Below are 21,745 nucleotides of genomic sequence, written 5' to 3' on the forward strand. Positions count from 1 at the left end.
AGATGTCTGGAGGGTTGACTTACTGGGACTCTTCACATAAGAGGACAGTGTCTCCTATAAAGTGTCCCATCCCAAAGAAACAAAGCTGAACTTGATGCTCAAGTTGCATCCAAGGTCACGGGTTCTGTATGAAGAGAGGGCACCGTTTTGAGTATGTGCCACTCAAGTTGGTATCTAACTGATAGGTAGTACATCACAATGGTTAGAATCTAGGGCTTTGGGTGTGAATTGGAACTCTGCGATAAGTAGCTCTGTGACACTGAGCAGATTCCTTAGCCTCCCTTAGCCTCAGTTTCTTTGGTTGTAAAATTGGGCCATGGCAACTACGGAATTCCGTAGGGTTGTGAAAATTACCAAACGGTGGCTTCTGCTTTCTGACAGGTTGACAAACCACCTCCCGCAAAAGCAAGAAGGAACCACGAACTGAAGAAATAAAGTTATGAAAACCTTAAGATGCCCTGAGGGGCTGAGGGGCAAGTCTGTCATAAATGAGTGGGGTAATGAGAAGGCAGCTTCCCGGGGCCGAAGGTGGGTTGAAGGACAGCTTTAAAGTTCTGTTGTTTTTATTTTTCACATTCCCTTGAGGCCATGATTGCCTGTCTCACCACTGGAGAAATCTAGGCTGCCACAGGTCTGTGAGGGCGATATCCAGATAGCAAAGAAGTCCTTCTGGGGTCAAGAGCTAATGAAAATAGGTGTGGATTGCAAAGGGAAAAATAGTAACTCTATTTTTGTGGAGAGACCTGGCAGACCCATCCTTAGCCAAGCGATCAAGGTTAACATCATCAATAATATGTCATAATTATACCATGTATCCCTGACATGACAGAGCAAGCATGGAAATTTATCTCCATGGTATTTTTCCCCAAAACCCATAACCCCATTCTAATTTTGGAAAAAACTTCAGGTACACTCAAGTTGAGGGACATTGTACTAAATATCTGACCAGTACCCTAGTAATCTTCAAAACTGTCAGTCATGAAAAACAAAGCCTGAGAAACTCTCACAGATCAGAGGATATGACAAAGAAATGTCATGTGGCACCCAGGATTGGATCGTAGAACAGAAAAAAAAAAATGAGTGGATAAACTAGTTAAACATGAATAAAGTATGTAGTGTAGATAACAGTATTGAACCAATGTTAATTTCTTGGATTTGACAAATGCACCATGATTACGTTAGATGGTAACATCAGGGGGAGCTGGATGAAAGACAGATGGATGAAGATATACTGTGCTATCTTTGCAGCTTTTCTGTAAATCTGAAATTATTTCCAATTTTTCAAAAAAAATGTTTTAAGTGAAACAGGTACAGGTGACTCTGCTATCCTTAACAGTCACTCCTCTGCCCCCAGGCCCTACAAACCCTCAAGGCTGGAGGAGATTGCCTCATTCTGGTGCTGCTTCTTTGTAAGAGTTTCCTATTGAATTCTCAGCAAAAGAGGTCGCCTGGTGTAGTAGCAGCATATGGGGTTCAGCAAAAGTGGTTTGTCAAGTTCTACTGCTAACAATAATAAACTAGGTTTTTGGGGGCCTACCCTCCCACTGAGGACAACTAAAATACTGAAGGAGTATTGAAATACCTCCTTTGAGTCACTGGAGAGCTACAAAGGAAGTGAAGAATGGCAAGTCCAAGAGTCAAGAGAGAAGAAAAACTCAAGAGAAATGAGCCTGGCATTTGAAGCTTCATTTCTACTCTGGCCAATTTTCAATTCAAACATGGTGGCTGAAAGGCTGTGACACTTAGCAGAGATTTTAGAAGACCCTTGGGTATCAGGTAGACAAAAGTTAGAATCAGGGAGCGCCAAAGAAGGGGAGAGGCTGATGAACACTACAGGTTTTGTAGTTGTGACAACAAAGGGCTACACTCAGTAGTAAAGATAAATCAGAAATAAATCAACCCTCCTAAAGTTAAAAGCCCGGGGAAATTTCTCCAAAGAAGATATACCCGTGGCCAACAAAGTATATGAAAAGATGCTCAGCATCACTCATCATCAGGGAAATGCCAATCAAAACTGCAACGAAATATCACCTCACACCCATTAGAATAGATGCCATCAAAAAGACAAGGGATAACAAGTGTTGGTGAGGATGTAGAGAAAGAGAACCCTTGTTCACTGTTGATGGGAATGTAAAGTAGTGCAGCCACTGTGGAAAACAGTATGGAGGTTTCTCAAAAAAATTAAAAAGGGAACTACCATATGATCTAACAATCTCACCCCTGGGTACTTATCCAAAGGAAGTAACACCAGTATTCTGAGGAGATACCTGCGCTCCCCTGTTCCTTGCAGCATTATTCACAAGGCAAGATATGGAAACAACCTAAGTTATCTGTCGATGGATGAATGGATAGAGAAATTGTGATGTATTATTCAGCCTTTAAAAAGAAGGAAATCCTGACGTTTGTGACAACATGGATGAACATGGAGGACATTATGCCAAGTGAAATAAGCCAGACACAGAATACGAATATTCTATGATATCACTGATATGGTTATCAGGGGCTACAGGGTGGAGATGGTGGAGAGATGTTAATCAAAGGGCACAAAACTTCCGTTATAAGATGAATAAGTTCTAGACATCTAAAGTACAGCATTGTAATCATAGTTAATAATGTATACTTGAAATGTGCTCACAGAGTGGATCTTAAGTGTTCTCACCACCCACACAAAAATTGGTAAGTATGTGAGGTGATATGAAAATTAGTTTGATTGTGGTAATCATTGCACAAGTATAAGTATATCAAGACACCACATTGTACATCTTAAATATATACAGTTTTTATTTGTCAATCAGACTTGAATAAAGCTGGAAAAAAATGAGGTCTCAGCAAGACCACTAATTAAAGCTCAACTTAGAAAAACCAAGAATAGTTTCCTGTGACACCAATAATTCACTAGAAAATGGGATAAAAATAATATGCCATTCATAATGGCAATAAAGTACATAAATTGAATATATAAGACCTCAGTGGAGAGATCATTGAACTATATTACCTGATGTGAAATATCTGACTTTTACAGAGATATCTCATTTTCTGGGCTAGGTCAACTTCATATTGTGAATAAGTCATTTCTTCCCAAATTAATCTATAAACTCAACTGTAATCTCTACCTAAATTACAGCTGGGTTTTTTAAGGAACTTGATACAATTATTTTGAAATTTATATGAAAGAATAAATATGCACAAAAAGCTATTTAACTTTGAAAAAGAAAAGCCAAGGGCGCCTGGGTGGCTCAGATGGTTAAGCGTCTGCCTTCGACTCAGGTCATGATCCCAGGGTCCTGGGATCGAGTCCCGCATCGGGCTCCCTGCTCCTTGGGAGCCTGCTTCTCCCTCTGCTTCTCTCTCTCTCTCTCTCTGTCTCTCATGAATAAATAAATAAAATCTTTAAAAAAAAAAAAAGAAAAGCCAAGAAGAGGGCTTAGCCTAGCTAAGATCTAAGATATCCATCATCCTATAGTAATAAATACAGTAAGACACTGGCCAAAAAACCAAGCAGATAGACCAACGGAACCAAATGGAAACTCTAGAGACAGACCCACAAACATATGAACCCTCAGTATCTGAAAGTGCTCCACAAATTAATGGAGGAAATAAGGACTGCTCTTTTTGTGGCCTCAGGGAAAATGGCTTATTATACAGAGAAATACAGTGCTGTATTTCTACTATGCATCAAGTGGGAGCTTGAGCTTAATGAAATATCCAAGTGTGAAAAATTAAAACTATGAAATAATAGAAGATAATGTAGGAGACTATCTTTGTGATGTTAGTGAGGGGAAGAGCTTCTCAAACAAAATAACAGCATGAAGTATAAACACAAAACTTCAATTACTTGGATTATGTCAAAATTTTAAAGTTCTGTTTAACAAAGAACACCACAAAGAAATTCGAGGAGGTGAAAGGTGAGCACAGGCTTTAAAGGGTACTCTAAGGAAAACAGGGGTATGACTACATCTTGTAGTTCAAATATCTTAAACCAGAATGGATCTCTCTGCGACTATCCAAACTCCATCTAGACCCCCACACTTGGACACTTGAATACTTCCAACTGGCATATGGGCTGAAGCCTTAACGTGAAATTAAATGGCAATATGATTGTTTCTTTTTGTTAGATTTGAGGAGGATCATTAGTGATTACAAGTAGAAGAGAGGGAACTTTCAAAATATCTAAACCTACCTTACCAATTGACAAAGAAAAAAAAGCCCAGAGATATCAACTGACTTACCTAAAGCCCAAGTCAGGTTTTTAGTTTTGTCTTCTGGTAGAAATTATAAATGCAATGGCAAAATCTAAAAGTCTGCATGTTCAGATTCTTATGTCTTAAAAAATCATTCTGCATGGGATTTTGTAAATTTGCTCTGCCATTTGGCAACCAACTAAGGCCCTTTTAGCACACCTTCAGAATAAACAAGAAATAAAAGGGAAATGAGTTACCTCTTAATACGTCCCTGTACGTTTTACTCAACAAATGAATAAAATCATGTCTTATTTAAATTTTAAAAGCAGCAGAAATGAATACAGTCTATTAGTGTAATCACACAGACCCAGGAGCAAAAGCAGAGAAGCAAACTGCTTCGTTCACCTACGGGAGCCTGAGGAAGTGCTCTTTTTGTAAATTCAGTGATATTTCTCCCTGCTGAGAGAGAATATTGCCTAAGAGACAACTTTGAAACCCTGAGAGTCACTACTGAATGCCCAAAAACTGTTGAAATCCCCTTCCCCAAGGCTTCAGTAAATTTTCATCCACATTTTATAGCTGAAATCCATTTCAGTGAGAATACTCAAGAGTATTCAAGCATTCAGTATCCTCTTAAACTACATGGCCCCCAACTCCCTCACAATGACCACCACTCACCCACTGAGCTTAACCCCTAAAAACTCCACTGGAAGGCATCACTTGGGCCTTACTCTGAAATCATAGACTCACTGAGTCTGTAATTGGTATCTATCCATCCCATAAGTCCCTCTTATGAAGCTTGCACTTTTCCACATATGGTGGGTTGGATAATGTGACAGAAATTCAACTATATAGTCAACTCGAGACATAAATATTGGTCTAGAAGTAAAATTGCCATATTATCTGACACCAGAAAAATGTTTGCTGCTAGTATTAAAAAGAGAAAGCATTTTCTCTCTTCAAGAAAAACTCTTAAAAATGAATGTATGAAAGAGTAGAAGAATCCGGGAAGATGGCAGTCACGGCAGTGATGTCACTTCTGCATTTTTTCAAATTCTCACATTAAAAATGACAAACTAATGATGTAATATATGGTGATTAACATAACAATAAAAAATTTTTTAAAAATGACAGAATAGGGGCGCCTGGGTGGCTCAGTCAGTTAAGCGTCTGCCTTCGGCTCAGGTCATGGTCCCAGGGTCCTGGGATCGAGCCCCGCATCGGGCTCCCTGCTCCGTGGGAAGCCTGCTTCTCCCTCTCCCACTCCCCCTGCTTGTGTTCCCTCTCTCACTGTATCTCTCTCTGTCAAATAAATAAATAAAATCTTTAATAAATAAATAAATAAAAATAAAAATGGCAGAATAATGTTGGCTAACTGAATTTAAATAAAAAAATACATTAAAAAATGAAAAAAATCTTTTCAAAGAAACTAACAAAAAATGGCCGAAAAATAGAAAACCCCCATAGATAGCATTTTCAAACAAACTAGCTGATAAGCAAGGATCTGAAAATACAAGCAGGTGGGGAAAAAAAATCACCAGTAACTCTGAGACCTGCTCAGTATCAACTTATGGGAGAAAACAGAAAGAAGCATTGCTCTCGGAAGGACCAAAGAGTGCCAATCTACCCAAGGCGTTCCCCTGAAAGCAGGACAGTTGGAAGCGAGGATGGTCAGCTGAAACTACAGGCGTTTGTCCACTCCAGTAGCAAATGAGGGCAAGAACCACTGGCAGGAGCACCCAACGGGCCAGAGCAGCTAAGACCCTGTGGACTCTCAGAAGTGACATGCCAGGGCTCTTTTCCATAACAAGGTCCCGCAATCTAAAAGAACTGCTAGGAATGAAAGTGGCAGTGAGCAGGATGGGGGCAACAGAGATTTGAGAAAGACAGCGTCTAGATAAAAGTGGGGAGAGGAACAGAACCAAGAAATTATAAAGAGAAACTACCATGTTCGTTTTTTTTTTTTGGAATGTTACATATTTATTGGCATTCCAATGCCATAAGTAAGCACTTTATATCACTCTATGTGCTCACTGTTTTTCTTTTATTTTTTTAATTTTTTATTGTTATGTTAATCACCATGCATTACATCATTAGTTTTTGATGTAGTGTTCCATGATTCATTGTTTGTGCATAACACCCAGTGCTCCACGCAGAATGTGCCCTCTTTAATACCCATCACCAGGCCAACCCATCCCCCCACCACCTCCCCTCTAGAACCCTCAGTTTGTTCTTCAGAGTCCATCCTCTCTCATGGTTCGTCTCCCCCTCTGACTTACTCCCCTTCATTCTTCCCCTCCTGCTATCTTCTTTTTCTTTTTTCTTAACATATGTTGCATAATTTGTTTCAGAGGTACAGATCTATGACTCAACAGTTTTGCACAATTCACAGCGCTCACCATAGCACATACCCTCCCCAATGTCTATCACCCAGCCACCCCAGCCCTCCCACCCCCCACCACTCCAGCAACCCTCAGTTTGTTTCCTGAGATTGAGAATTCCTCATATCAGTGAGGTCATATGATACATGTCTTTCTCTGAGTGACTTATTTCACTCAGCATAACACCCTCCAGTTCCATCCACGTCGTTGCAAATGGCAAGATCTCATTCCTTTGGATGGCTGCATAATATTCCATTGTGTATATATACCACCTCTTCTTTCTCCATTCATCTGTCGATGGACATCTTGGCTTTTTCCACAGTTTCGCTATTGTGGACATTGCCGCTATAAATATTGGGGTGCATGTACCCCTTCGGATCCCAACATTTGTATCTTTGTGGTAAATACCCAGTAGTGCAATGGCTGGATTGTGTGGTAGCTCTATTTTCAGCTGTTTCAGGAACCTCCATACTGTTTTCCAGAGTGGCTGCACCAGCTTGCATTCCCACCAACAGTGTAGGAGGGTTCCCCTTTCTCCACATCCCCGCCAACATCTGTCGTTTCCTGACTTGTTAATTTTAGCCATTCTGACTGGTGTGAGGTGGTATCTCGCTGAAGTTTTGATTTGGATTTCCCTGATGCCGAGTGATGTTGAGCACTTTTTCATGTGCCTGTTGGCCATTTGGATGTCTTCTTTGGAAAAATGTCTGTTCATGTCTTCTGCCCATTTCTTGATTGGATTATTTGTTCTTTGGGTGTTGAGTTTGATAAGTTCTTTATAGATTTTGGATACTAGCCCTTTATCTGATATGTCATTTGCAAATATTTTCTCCCATTCTGTCGGTTGTCTTTTGGTTTTGTGGACTGTTTCTTTTGCTGTGCAAAAGCTTTTTATCTTGATGAAATCCCAATAGTTCATTTTTGCCCTTGCTTCCCTTGCCTTTGGCGACATTTCTAGGAAGAAGTTGCTGTGACTGAGGACGAAGAGGTTGCTGCCTGTGTTCTCCTTTAGGATTTGGATGGACTCCTGTCTCAGGTTTAGGTCTTTCAACCATTTGGAGTCTATTTTTGTGTGTGGTGTAAGGAAAGGGTCCAGTTTCATTCTTCTGCATGGGGCTGTCCATTGTCCCAACACCATTTCTTGAAGAGACTGTCTTTTTTCCATTGGACATTCTTTCCTGCTTTGTCGAAGATGAGTTGACCATAGAGTTGAGGGTCCATTTCTGGGCTCTCGATTCTGTTCCATTGATCTATGTGTCTGTTTTTGTGCCAGTACCGTACTGTCTTGATGATGACAGCTTTGTAATAGAGCTGGAAGTCCGGAATTGTGATGCCGCCAGCTTTGCTTTTCTTTTTCAATATTCCTCTGGCTATTCGGGATCTCTTCTGGTTCCATACAAATTTTAGGATTATTTGTTCCATTTCTTTGAAAAATGTGGATGGTATGTTGATGGGGATTGCACTGAATGTGTAGATTGCTCTAGGTAGCATTGACATCTTCACAATGTTTGTTCTTCCAGTCCATGAGCATGGAACGTTTTTCCATTTCTTTGTGTCTTCCTCAATTTCTTTCATGAGTATTTTATAATTTTCTGAGTACAGATCCTTTGCCTCTTTGGTTAAATTTATTCCTAGGTATCTTATGGTTTTGGGTGCAATTGTAAATGGGATCGACTCCTTGATTTGTCTCTCTTCCGTCTTGTTGTTGGTGTATAGGAATGCCACTGATTTCTGTGCATTGATTTTATAGCCTGCTACTTGACTGAATTCCTGTATGAGTTCTAGCAGTTTTGGGGTGGAGTCTTTTGAGTTTTCCACATACAGTATCGTATCATCTGCAAAGGGTGAGAGTTTGACTTCCTCTTTGCCGATTTGGATGCTTTTGATTTCTTTTTGTTGTCTGATTGCTGTGGCTAGTCCTTCTAATACTATGTTGAATAGCAATGGTGATAGTGGACATCCCTGCCGCGTTCCCAACCTTAGGGGAAAAGCTCTCAGCTTTTCCCCATTGAGAATGATATTCGCTGTGGGTTTTTCATAGATGGCTTTTATGATATTGAGGTAGGTACCCTCTATCCCTATACTCTGAAGAGTTTTGATCAAGAAAGGATGCTGTACTTTGTCAAATGCTTTCTCTGCATCTATTGAGAGGATCATATGATTCTTGTTCTTTCTTTTGTTAATGTATTGTATCACGTTGATTGATTTGCGGATGTTGAACCAGTTTTGCAGCCCAGGGATAAATCCCACTTGGTCATGGTGAATAATCCTTTTAAAGTACTGTTGGATCCTGTTGGCTAGTATTTTGGTGAGAATTTTTGCATCCATGTTCATCAGGGATATTGGTCTGTAATTCTCCTTTTTGATGGGGTCTTTGTCTGGTTTGGGGATCAAGGTAATGGTGGCCTCATAAAATGAGTTTGGAAGTTTTCCTTCCATTTCTATTTTTTGGAACAGTTTCAGGAGAATAGGTATTAATTCTTCTTGAAATGTCTGATAGAATTCCCCTGGGAAGCCATCTGGCCCTGTGCTTTTGTTTGTTCTGAGATTTTTGATGACTGCTTCAATTTCCTTAGTGGTTATAGGTCTGTTCAGCTTTTCTAATTCTTCCTGGTTCAATTTTGGTAGTTGATACATCTCTAGGAATGCACCCATTTCTTCCAGGTTATCTAATGTGCTGGCATAGAGTTGCTCATAATATGTTCTTACAACTGTTTGTATTTCTTTGGTGTTGGTTGTGATCTCTCCTCTTTCATTCATGATTTTGTTGATTTGGGTCATTTCTCTTTTCTTTTTGATCAATCTGGCCAGGGGTTTATCAATCTTCTTAATTCTTTCAAAGAACCAGCTCCTAGTTTCGTTGATCTGTTCTACTGTTCTTTTGGTTTCTATTTCATTGAGTTCTGCTCTGATCTTTATTATTTCTCTTCTCCTGCTGGGCTTAGGCTTTATGTGCTGTACTTTCTCCAGCTCCTTTAGGTGTAGGGTTAGATTGTGTATTTGAGACCTTTCCTGTTTCTTGAGAAAGGCTTGTATTGCTATATACTTTCCTCTCAGGACTGCCTTTGCTGTATCCCAAAGATTTTGAACAGTTGTGTTTTCATTTTCATTGGTTCCCATGAATTTTTTTTATTCTTCTTTAATTTCCTGGTTGACCCATTCATTCTTTAGTAGGATGCTCTTTAGCCTCCATGTATTTGAGTTCTTTCCAATTTCCTCTTGTGATTGAGTTCTAGTTTCAAAGCACTGTGGTCTGAAAATATGCAGGGAATAATTCCAATCATTTGGTACCAGTTGAGACCTGATTTGTGACCTAGGATGTGATCAATTCTGGAGAATGTTCCATGGGCACTAGAGAAGAATGTGTATTCCGTTGCTTTGGGATGGAATGTTCTGAATATGTCTGTGAAGTCCATTTGGTCCAGTGTGTCATTTAAAGTCTTTATTTCCTTGTTGATCTTTTGCTTAGAGGATCTGTCCATTTCAGTCAGGGGGTGTCAAAGTCCCCCACTATTATTGTATTGTTGTCAATGTGTTTCTTCGCTTTTGTTATTAATTGCCTTATATAATTGGCTGCTCCCATGTTCGGGGCATAGATATTTACAATTGTTAGATCTTCTTGTTGGATAGACCCTTTAAGTAGGAGATAGTGTCCTTCCTCATCTCTTATTACAGTCTTTGTTTTAAAATCTAATTTGTCTGATAGAAGGATTGCCACCCCAGCTTTCTTTTGGTGTCCATTAGCATGGTAAATGGTTTTCCACCCCCTCACTTTCAATCTGGGGGTGTCTTTGGGTCTAAAATGAGTCTCTTGCAGACAGCATATCGATGGGTCTTTTTTTTAATCCAATCTGATAGCCTGTGTCTTTTGATTGGGGCATTTAGCCCATTTACATTCAGGGTAACTATTGAAAGATACGAATTTAGTGCCATTGTATTGCCTGTAAGGTGACTGTGACTATATATTGTCTGTGTTCCTTTCTGATCTATGCTGCTTTTAGGCTCTCTCTTTGCTTAGAGAACCCCTTTCAATATTTCTTTTAGGGCTGGTTTCGTGTTTGCGAACTCCTTTAGTTTTTGTTTGTCCTGGAAGCTTTTTATCTCTCCTTCTATTTTCAATGTCAGCCTAGCTGGATATAGTATTCTTGGCTGCATATTTTTCTCGTTTAGTGCTCTGAAGATATCATACCAGTCCTTTCTGGCCTGCCAGGTCTCTGTGGATCGGTCTGTTGCCAATCTAATATTTCTACCATTGTAGGTTACATATTTCTTCTCCCGAGCTACTTTCAGGATTTTCTCTTTGTCTCTCAGACTCGTAAGTTTTACTATTAGATGTCGGGGTGTTGACCTATTTTTATTGATTTTGAGAGGGTTTCTCTGTGCCTCCTGGATTTTGATGCCTGTTTCCTTCCTCACATTAGGGAATTTCTCTGCTATAATTTGCTCCAATATACCTTCTGCCCCTCTCTCTCTTTCTTCTTCTTCTGGGATCCCAATTATTCTAATGTTGTTTTGTCTTATCGTATCGCTTATCTCTCGAATTCTGCCCTCGTGATCCTATAGTTGTTTCTCTGTCTTTTTCTCAGCCTCTTTATTTTCCATCATTTGGTCTTCTATATCGCTGATTCTCTCTTCTGCCTCATTTATCCTAGCAGTTAGTGCCCCCATTTTTGATTGTACTTCATTAATAGCCTTTTTGATTTCGACTTGGTTAGATTTTAGTTCTTTTATTTCTCCAGAAAGGGTTTCTCTAATAACTTCCACGCTTTTTTCAAGCCCAGCTAGTATCTTTAAAGTCATGAATCTGAACTCTAGGTCCGACGTCGTACTAATGTCCGTATTGAGTAGGTCCCTGGCAGACGGTACTACCTCTTGTTCTTTTTGCTGAGGTGATTTTTTTCGTCTTGTCATTTTGTCTAGAGGAGAATAGATGAATGAGAGAACAGAATGCTAACAGGTTAACAATGTCCCCAGAAAATATACTGTATACAAATCAGAAAAGACCTGAAACCAGGGGAAAAGAAAGAAAAAAGAAAGAGAGAAAAAAAAGAAAAAGATAAAAACAAAAACAGAACAATACAACAAAAAACAGAATATGATCAGATATGATCAGGCTAGTGCATAGATCAGTGCCACACACTAGATTTTGGGCGTATTTTGGTCTGTTAGAAAAAAGTGCCTCCTAAAATTTTAAAGGAAGAAAGACTTATAAATGTACAAAATAAGGGTTGATACAATGAAGGGATGGAAGATGACTGTAAAGATGAAAATTATAAAAGATTTTATAAAAGGAATTGATAAGATAAGAAGTTGTTTGAAAAAAGAAAGAAGATTTAAAAAAAAAGATGAAAAAAGAAAAGGGAGAGAATGTGATCAGGCAGGAGACTAGAACAAAGCCATACACTAGTGATTTAGGGTATATTTTGATCTGTTAGGAGAAACTCTATCTCAAAATTTTAAAGAGAGAACAACTTATATATATATGCCAAAAATAAGGGTAACTGCTATGAAGGGATAAAATATGACTCTAAAAATGAAAAATAAAAAATGTTTTTTTAAAAAAGGGATTGATAAGATGTTGGTTGAAAAAGGGAAAAAGAAAAATTAAAAAAAAAAACAGTTAAAAAAATTAACTTTGAAAAACTAATGAATTATGGTAAAAAAGCCATGAATTCTATGTGCAGTATTCCCCTAGCGCTGGAGTTCTCCCATTCTCCTTGATCGGTAAACTTGGTCTTGGCTTGCTGGCTGTTCTTGCTGATCTCCTGGGGGAGGGGCCGGTTGCTGTGGTTCCCAGATGTCTTTGCCGGAGGCGGAATTGCCCCGCCCTTGTCGGTCCGGGCTAAGCAAGCTGCTCGGGTTTGCTCTCAGGAGCTTTTGTTCCCTGCAAGCTCTCGGTCCAGCTTTGGAGGACCAGGCTGAAAATGGTGGCCTCCCAATCTCCACCCGGAGGAGCTGAGAACTCGGGGCCCCGCTCCTCAGTGCGCCCCGAGAGAAAAGCAGTCACTCCCGTGTCCCCGGTCTCCGGCCGCACTCCGTGCTCACCCGGCCTGTGACCGAGAGTTTCTATCTCTGGCACCCGACCCCATGTGGAGTCTCCAAACCCAGCAGATCCCTGCGGTGTGCTCCCGCGCCGCTCCTCCCGGGGGAGGAAGGGGAGTCTCCCCGGATCTGCCGCTTGTTGGGTCCCTGCTGGAGGAGCAGTGGCCTGACTTTGTCGCCGATCACAGTTTATGGCCACCCCGAGCTGAGAGCCCGCGCCTCGGCTCCGTCTCTGCAGCCGGCTTCCCCGCTCCAATACCAGGGAGCTCTGCCGCACTCAGGCACCCCCGGTCTTTCTGTGACCCCGAGGGTCCTGAGACCACACTGTCCCGCGAGGGTCCCACCCCCCGCTTAGCCACTGGAGCGACGTCCCTCAGCGGAGCCGACTTCTAAAAGGTCCGATTTTGTGCTCCGCGGCTCTAGCACTTGCCAGAAGCGGCCGACGGAGGCCCCCTCCCCCGCCGTCTATCCTCCTGAATATCGCCTCGGATTCACTTCTCCGCACGTCCTACTTTCCAGAAAGTGGTCGCTTTTCTGTTCAGAGTTGTTGCTATTCTTTTCTTCGATCTCCTGTTGAGTTCGTAGGTGTTCAGAATGGTTTGATCCCTATTCAGCTGAATTCCTGGGACCAGACAAAACCCAGGTCTCCTGCTCCTCCGCCGTCTTGCTCCCTTGCCCCGAAAGTACCATGTTCTTGAGCACTATGTAGGACCAATACACAGTGCTTGGTGAAGCCTGAGAAGCTTTTATGGAACCCCATCTCCTCCTGACCTTTTTGTTCAAGACAAATCATTTCAGATAAAGATAAGTAACCAGGAGTTATCAAAGCCAAATACCATCAAAAGTAAGAAATGCCATTAAAAATTTAAGGTGGTGCCTGAGTGGCTCAGTCGGTTAAGCGTCTGCCTTCGGCTCAGGTCATGATCCTGGAGTCCCGGGATCGAGCCCACACTAGACACCCTGCTCAGCAGGAGTCTGCTTCTCCCTCTCCTTCTGCCCCTCCCCCCCACTCATGCTTATGCTCTCACTCTCTTTCTCTCAAATAAATAAAATCTTTAAAAAAAATTTAAGAAAAGAGAACAAGGAATGGAATAACATCATTACAGAAAATGTAATGACACCAGAAAGACATACCTACAGAACAGGTCAAAACCTTCTAATTCAAAATAACATAAAGGCATTAAGAAAAAGATAAAACACATGAAAACATTAGAATCAGAAAAATACAAATAAAATTACAATTCTATGAAGAATATAAAAGAATACTTTATTTCAAATATAAAGGCCAAATCAGAAGGAAATCAAGAATGTTATTCATTCACTATGCATCATACAACACCGCAGGTGAAATAGAAGGTGAACAGGAAGAAAAATTTGTTTGTAAAAATGAATAAAGAGTTAAAAAGGATTTGAGAGAAAGTGTCAGATATTGAAGATAGGCAAAGAACATTTAACACTAATGGATTGTAGAAATTCCTGAAGAAAAACAAAAAGGGTAAATGATGCAAACAACGATTTTTTTTTAAGTTTTGAAACTACGTACTACAAGAGCACACTACTTATCTAAGAATATTGACCCAGAACAGTTGACCAACACCAAGACATTTTTTTTTTAAAGATTTTATTTATTTTTGTGTGAGAGCGAGCGAGCAAGAGAGCACAAGTCAGGGGGAACTGCAGAGGGAGAGGGAGAAACAGGCTCCCCATTGAGCAGGGAGACTGACGTGGGGCTCCACCCCAGGACCCTGGGATCGTGACCTCAGCCAAAAGCAGCCGCTTAACCTACTGAGCCACACAGGCACCCCATACATTATTAGAATTCAAATAAAAATTTTAAACACTTTTGGTCATGTAAGCAAAAATAGCTTGTGAATTATAATGAAAAAATTAGCTTGTTATCATATATTCAATAGCAATGCTTTCAGCCAGAAGAAAATAGTGTGATATATTTAATATTCTTAAGGAAAGATGTGAGGCAATAATTTTATATCAAGCAAAATTGACTTTCCATTATAAGGGACAAAAACTGTTATCAACAAGCAAGAACAGGGAATATTGTCCCCAGGAGCCTGCCTGAGAAGTCTACTAAACTTCAGATAAACAAAATAACTAGAAAAATATTGACATAAGGACTGCGGATGAGAATTTGGTGCATGGTTCCTGGTATGTTAAAGACTAAATGAGGTTTAGAAGGAAGAGAGTGTTGTGTGTGGCATCTGTATGCTCAGAGAATATGCATATAGTTCAACTATTAAAAAGGAGGAGGGGGAGCAAAGGGAAAAACATAGGCAAAAACTGTTCAAATGTTTTTGGCAATTATGTTGGTGGTTGAGTATTAGTATTATTATTTTGAGACTTTTGTGTGTGAAATGTGGGATAAAGAAATTATGGGACATTCTATTCTATAATTTCCTGTGTCCAAGATTCTCTGGGTAGAAGAAAGGAGACAAGATGTAGTATGGGACAGGTTAGGAAAAAAAAAAAAAAAAAAGACTATATTCCTGAATTTGAAATGAAAATGTCAGTAAGACCAGATCAAGTATGTTTATCTTTTTAAAAACTGCATAGAGCAAGAGGGTCCCTCTTTCTCTACATCCTCACCAACACCTCTTGTGTCCTTTGTTTATTTTAGCCATTCTGACAGGTGTGAGGTGATATCTCATTGTAGTTTTGATTTGCATTTCCCTGATGATGAGTGATGTTGAGCATCTTTTCATGTGTCTGTTGACCATCTGGATGTCTTCTTTGGAAAAATGTCTATTCATGTCTTCTGCCCATTTTCTAATTGGATTATTCATTTTTCGGGTGATGAGTTTTCTAAGTTCTTTATGTATTTTGTATACTAACCCTTTATCCGGTATGTCATTTGCAAATATCTTCTCCCATTCCATAGGTTGCCTTTTAGTTTTGTTGATTGTTTCCTTTGCTGTGGAGAAGCTTTTTATTTGATGAATTCCCAATAGTTTAATTTTTGCTTTTGTTCCCCTTGCCTCCGGAGACATATCTAGAAGGGAGTGTTATGGCCAATGTCAAAGAGGTTACTGCCTGTGTTCTCCTCGAGGATTTAATGGTTTCAGGTCTCACATTTAGGTCTTTCATCCATTTTGAATTTATTTTTGTGTATGGTGTAAGAAAGTGGTCCAGTTTCATTCCTTTGCATGGGGCTGTCCGGTTTCCCAGCACCATTTGTTGAAGAGGCCGTCTTTTTCCCATTGGATATTCTTTTCTGCTTTGTCAAAGATGAATTGACTGTCTAATTATGGGCTCATTTCTGGGTTTTCTATTATGTTTTATTGGTCTCTGTGTCTATATTTGGGCCAGTACCATACCTACTTTGATCACTACAGCTTTATAATATAACTTGGAGTCTGGAATTGGGATGCCTCCAGCTTTGCTTTTCTTTTTCAAGGTTGCTTTGGCTACTTGGGGTTTTTTGTGGTTCCATACAAATTTAGGATTGTTTGATCTAGCTCTGTGAAAAATGCTATTGGTAGGAATGCAAACTGGTGCAGCCATTCTGGGAAATAGTATGAAGTCTCCTCAAAAAGTTAAAAATAGAACTACCCTATGATCCAGCAATTACACTGCTAGGCATTTACACAAAGAATACAAAAATACTAACTCAAAGGGATACATGCACCCTGATGTTTATAGCAGCACTGCCTACTATAGGCAAACTGTGGAAGCAGCCCAAGTGTTTATCGACTGATGAACGGATAAAGAAGATGTGGAATATACATGCAATGGAATATTACTCAGCCGTTAAAAAGAATAAAATCTTGCCATTTGCATTGACATGGATGGAGCTAGAGAGTATAATGCTAAGTGAAGTAAGTCAGTCAGAACAAGACAAATAGCATATGATTTCACTCGTGTGGAATTTAAGAAAACAAACAAATGAGCAAAGGGGGAAAAAAGAGAGGCAAACCAAGAAATAGACTCTTAACTATAGAGAACAAACTCATGGTTACCAGAGGGGAGGTGGGTGGGGGAATGAGTTAAATAGGTGATGAGGATTAAGGAATGCACTTATAATGAGCACCAAGTGTTGTATGGAAGTCTTGAATCACTATATTATACACCTGTTAGACAGCTATCAAAGACTACAAGGGTCAAGTCAAAAGGATTCAGGAGCTAACTTGAGGAAGCTCCCACTGCCAAAGATCAGACAATTTGAGTTTTAAAGAGTAGTAATTGCAACTAATTGAAACCCATCAAATACCTATAAATCCATGACCATATAATAATATTTTTTAAAGTGTAATCTGTCACCTCTGTATGATGAGGATGACAGTGAGCCAATTTGTTGCTGTGAAATTGTGTAAATGAAGGAAAAGAATCAAGCATTTATCCTGCCTTTCCTATACGAACTGTACCACTGGGTAACCAAAGAGTAGATCATAAGTATCTCTTTGTAAAAGTATTCCAATTAATAAATGAAAAATAAACAACAGAATAGCACTATTTTGCAACCTCATTGAAATTAATGTATCCAGCCATTGAGAAACAACAGCTGTTAACATAACAACCCAGAAAACCATGTGTCTCCAAAAGAAAGAACACGCTGTCCCCTCTGGTTTTGTCAAAGGATTCAAGCTGAATCTGATCAAACTTCTGAATCCACCTGCCAGTTGGTAGGAAATATAATGGACAGAGAAACATATTGACCTATACCACAACTGTGCCGTCCCAGCAAAACTGAGAATGTGTGAGATTCTATGTCAAAAGAGGTAGATCGCAGGGAAATTGAGGGGGCACCTGTATAATAAAAGAGACTTTAAAAACATGTCTTTTGTTTAATGGGCAAGACTAAGCTAGAGTTTCCAGATACGCCCAGTTGGGTAATAAAACCACAAACATTTGCAAGGAAGGATCACTCTGAGAAGTAAGGATAGTGGTTACTTTTGAAGGCAAAGAGTGTTGAAGGGGAGTTTCAAGGGGTGACTGGCAAACTTCTATTTCTTGACCCAGTTAGTAGTTAGAATCGTGTTTACCTTACAACAACCCACTAAGGAGTGCATTTGTTTTGTTTGGCTTCCCATATATGTATTTCATTTCACAATGAAAAGATCTTAAAAGCAGTGTGTATACTCCTATGACTACCAATTTTGGCATAGTTTCATTACGTTTTCCTCCCCAACCCCCTCTCACCCCTACACTTACATCTACATCGCTGTAGAGGTCCACCACCAACAGGAAGTCTTTCTCAACTTCCAGATAATCAGGGTAGGATGTGTAACTTAATCTACATGGCATTTTGATGATGTTTATTTATGGGATCTAAAAGTTCATTATAGACCATTGCCATTGCAAAAATATAGGGGCTTGGTTTAATAGAGATTTTGAAAACATGGTAGAAGGGTTCAGAATAGTGGGAAGTGAAAGGCATTTCCTAGTGAACTTTCCTGACAGGGTTTGGATTCATAACAGTGGTACATATGACATGTTCCCTGGGTTCTTCTGAGACCAAAATGTGGGAACATTTCCTCTTTTGCCTCTACCTGGACTGAATCTGATTTTTCTGTTTTGGATAAGAATAACAATAAAATCTGAAAAGCCTGTCTATCTTGAAGACAAGTCTAGACAAGTGATTAGGTTAAATGCCCCAAACATTTCACAATAGTAATATAAGGTGACATGCTAGAGAGGCATAAAGAATAATCCTATTATATTTACATGCAGATATTGCCCTTGGGGCTGGCCTAATTAGTCCCGTTAATCACCATGGCCCTTTCAGCACTAAAGTGGTGAAAAGCTAAACCGAATTAATATTCTCTATGACCAAGCAGAGTTCCGGCCGAAGCAGTGCCTCAGCTCACATCTGTCAGGGAAATATTGCTGCGTTATTTTTCCTTTCCTTCCATTATCTCTGCGCAGCTCTCCTCTTCCTAGGTTACAAGCATATGAGCAACTTGAGGACAAAGACTGTGTCTCATTCATCTCCGTAGTCTGTCTACGCTTCAAGCACTGAGCTGCCCAGAGCAGAGATGAGGTGTGACCCATTCAATCCCTTTGTTACAGAAAAGAACGATTTGTTGGGGAAGTATTAAATTAAACTAGAAATGTGTTTAGCTTTAATTTTTCTTGTTTTTCAGTTGAGGTATGATTTACATACAGTGAGATGCACAGATTTTAGGGCTGTAGTTTAATGAGTTTTGATAAATGCATAACCTGAACATGAGCAAGACCACCGCCCCCGCCCGCCCAGTGTTCCGTCATGGCCCTTCCAATCAGTAAGCACAGGCCCCAGGAAGCAACCTCCGTTGTGAGTAATATTGTCATAGATTATTTAGACTTATTCTGGAACTTCACAATATGAGTAGAATGATAGAGTATGTTTTCTTTTGCATCTGGCTCTGTCACACAGCATGATGTTTTTGATATTCATCCATGTGTGTATTATTCTTCTTTACACTTGATTAGTAGTCTATTGTGCAAAGAAAATACAATTTGTTTTATCCAATCTCTTGTTGATGAACATTTGGTTGTTTCCAGCAAAGGCTATAATGAATAAAGCTGCCATGAACATTCTTGAACAAGTCATTTTGTGAACACATTTTCATTCCTTTTGAGTAGACACCTAGGGGTGGGATTGCTGGATCAGTGGGTAGGTGCACATTTTACTTTATAAAAAACCACCAGCTGGTTTTGTAAAGTAGCCATATCATTTTACATTCCCACAAAAACTGTACGCAAGTTCAAATTGCCCAACACTCTCTTCGAATATTTTAATGAGTGTGTCGTAGTATCTCAACATGGATGTAATTTGTATTTTCCTGATAACTAAAAATGTGGATCAAGTTTTCATGTGCTTATTGGCCAATTGAATATCTTCTTTTTATGGATTATCTGTTTATAGCCCATTTTTATTTCATTGTTTGTCTTTTTATTTTGGAGTTATAAGAGCTCTTTATAGACCTTGGATGTTAGCTTTTTATCCAATATATGCTGTGTAAATATGTTTCTCCAATCTGTGGCTTGTCTATTCATTTTCTAAACATTGTCTTTGGATAAACTGAAGTTCTTAACTTCAATGAGTCCAACTTACCCATTTTTTTTTCTTTTATGGTTTGTACTTTCTGTGTCCTGAGAAATCTTTGCCTATCCCAACATCACCAAGGTATTCTTCTGCTGTTTTATTCTAGAAGCTCTACTACTTTAACCTTTATGTTTGAGTCTGTGATCTATCTTGAATTAGCTTTATGTTATATGATAGAGTGGTGTGTGATATGATACAGTTTGTGGTATCACAAAGTGGTTGAGTTTTACTTCTTCTCACATGGATATTGTCAGACATTGTGGCAGAGTTGTTCCAGGATCATTTGTTGAAAAGGCCATTCTTCCCCCCCTTCGAAATACCTAGCACCTTTGCCAAAAGTCACTTGACCATAAGGTGTGGGTCTGTTCATGAACTCTATGTTCTGATCCATACTCCCTTTATTACTGTTGAATTGTAGTGATTCTTAAAATTGGAGAACGTGAATCCCCCAAATTTCTTGTTCTTTTTAAAGATCCTTTGACCAACCCAGATCTTTTTATATTCACAGACATGTTTTACAGTCAGCTTGGCAATTCCTATAAAGAAAACTGCTAGGAGCTTTGCACAGTGGCAGTATCGTAGCCAATGAGGTTTATCCGAGGCGCGATCATCGCTAATAGAAAACTGCTAGGATTTTTTTTTTTTTTTAAGATTTTATTTATTTATTTGAGAGAGCGCACGCGCAGAGGGAGAGAGAGAAGCAGGCTCCCTGCTTGATCCCCAGACCCTGGGATCATGACCTGAGATGAAGTCAGATGCCTAACTGAGTGAGCCACCCAGGGGCCCCTCTCTTCTTTTTTTAATCAAAATATTTACTGTTATACCTCCTGGTATTGTGCAACAGGTGTTTTACTTTTTGGTCTTGTTTTTCTCGTGGTGCTTCAGTTTGGATAGTTTGTCTTGCCATGTTTGAAAAAGCATTGCTTTCTTTTTTTTCTTTCTCAGCGTCCAATCTGCTGTTAAACCCATCCAGTAAAATTTAATTTCAGATGTTGTACATCTACAGTTCCTATTTAATTCTTTCTTATAGTTTGATCTATAAACTGAAATTCCCTGCGTGTTCTCTCACTGTGGCCATTTTTCCTAATATTTATATTTGTAACAGCTATTTTATAACCCTTACCCACTGATTCCAGTATCTGTGTGATCTCTGAATTTGTCTTCTGCTTATGGCTCAGATTTCTCTGTTTATTCACACATACTGTAACTTTTTTTAAATGTATACTTGGCATCATGAATGCTGTGGTTTTTTTAAAGTCCGGATTTGGTTGTCTTCCTATAAAAAAGTGTTGGATTTTATTTTGGCTAGCAGATAAATTTTGGTAGATCAGCTCAAATGTGTTGAAGCTTGGCTTTAGACTTGCCTAGGGTGAATCTACAGTAGCCTTTCCTCTAGGACTGGAGTACTCTGTCCCCAGGCATGGTCTTTCTAGGCTCTCAACTAAATGACCAGAGTACTGAGCAAAATCTCTTCATTTTTGCCAATTGAACCAACTATGTCTCTTTCACCTCCCATATTCCCAGCAGCTGTTCTCTGCTAGACGAGTTTTGCCCTATGCCCATACAGCTTGTATTTGACCAAGGATTCGAGGGGTCACCTCTGCAGATTTCTGAAACTCCTGTTCTGCTCAGGTCCCTCTCTACAGTACATTCCAGCCAACTGAACAATCCAGAAATCTGATCTCTGTTTCCTGAGCAGAGCAAGACTGCTATTCACTGTTTGGGTTACACCCCTGTGCTGCAGTCTAGAAAGTTCACCAAAGCAGAAAGCAGAGTAAATAGGGAGCTTACCTCATGTGTCTCCTCTCAGAGATCAAAACCCTGTTTTGTCTACTGCCTTAAATCAGTTGCTTCATATATTTTGTCCAATTTGATCGTTGTTTATGATAGGAAGGTAAATCTGATAGCCATAATTCTGCCGTGATCAGAACCAGAGTCTAATCTTTTATGCTTTAATATTGTCAAAGATTTCCTTGAGGATGCATTTAAAGGCCCTTGCTAATCAATTCTGGTGTCTTCAATGTGGTTGGCCTCTCCCCTGTATTTTGGTTCATAGACACCTTTGAGAATCTAATGCAAGTTCAGGGAACTTTCTTCAGAAA

General features: G+C 39.7%; 1 pseudogene; it reads left to right on the forward strand.

Annotated features, from left to right (window-relative positions):
• Window positions 1–20,199: 20,199 nt before the first annotated feature.
• On the forward strand, window positions 20,200–20,328 carry LOC112813028 (U4 spliceosomal RNA; annotated as a pseudogene).
• The last annotated feature ends 1,417 nt before the right edge of the window (window positions 20,329–21,745 follow it).

Source organism: Callorhinus ursinus, unplaced genomic scaffold, assembly GCF_003265705.2.
Source record: "Callorhinus ursinus isolate GAN/ISIS: 27379988/994484 unplaced genomic scaffold, GSC_fseal_2.0 scaffold16, whole genome shotgun sequence".
Taxonomy (NCBI): domain Eukaryota; kingdom Metazoa; phylum Chordata; class Mammalia; order Carnivora; family Otariidae; genus Callorhinus; species Callorhinus ursinus.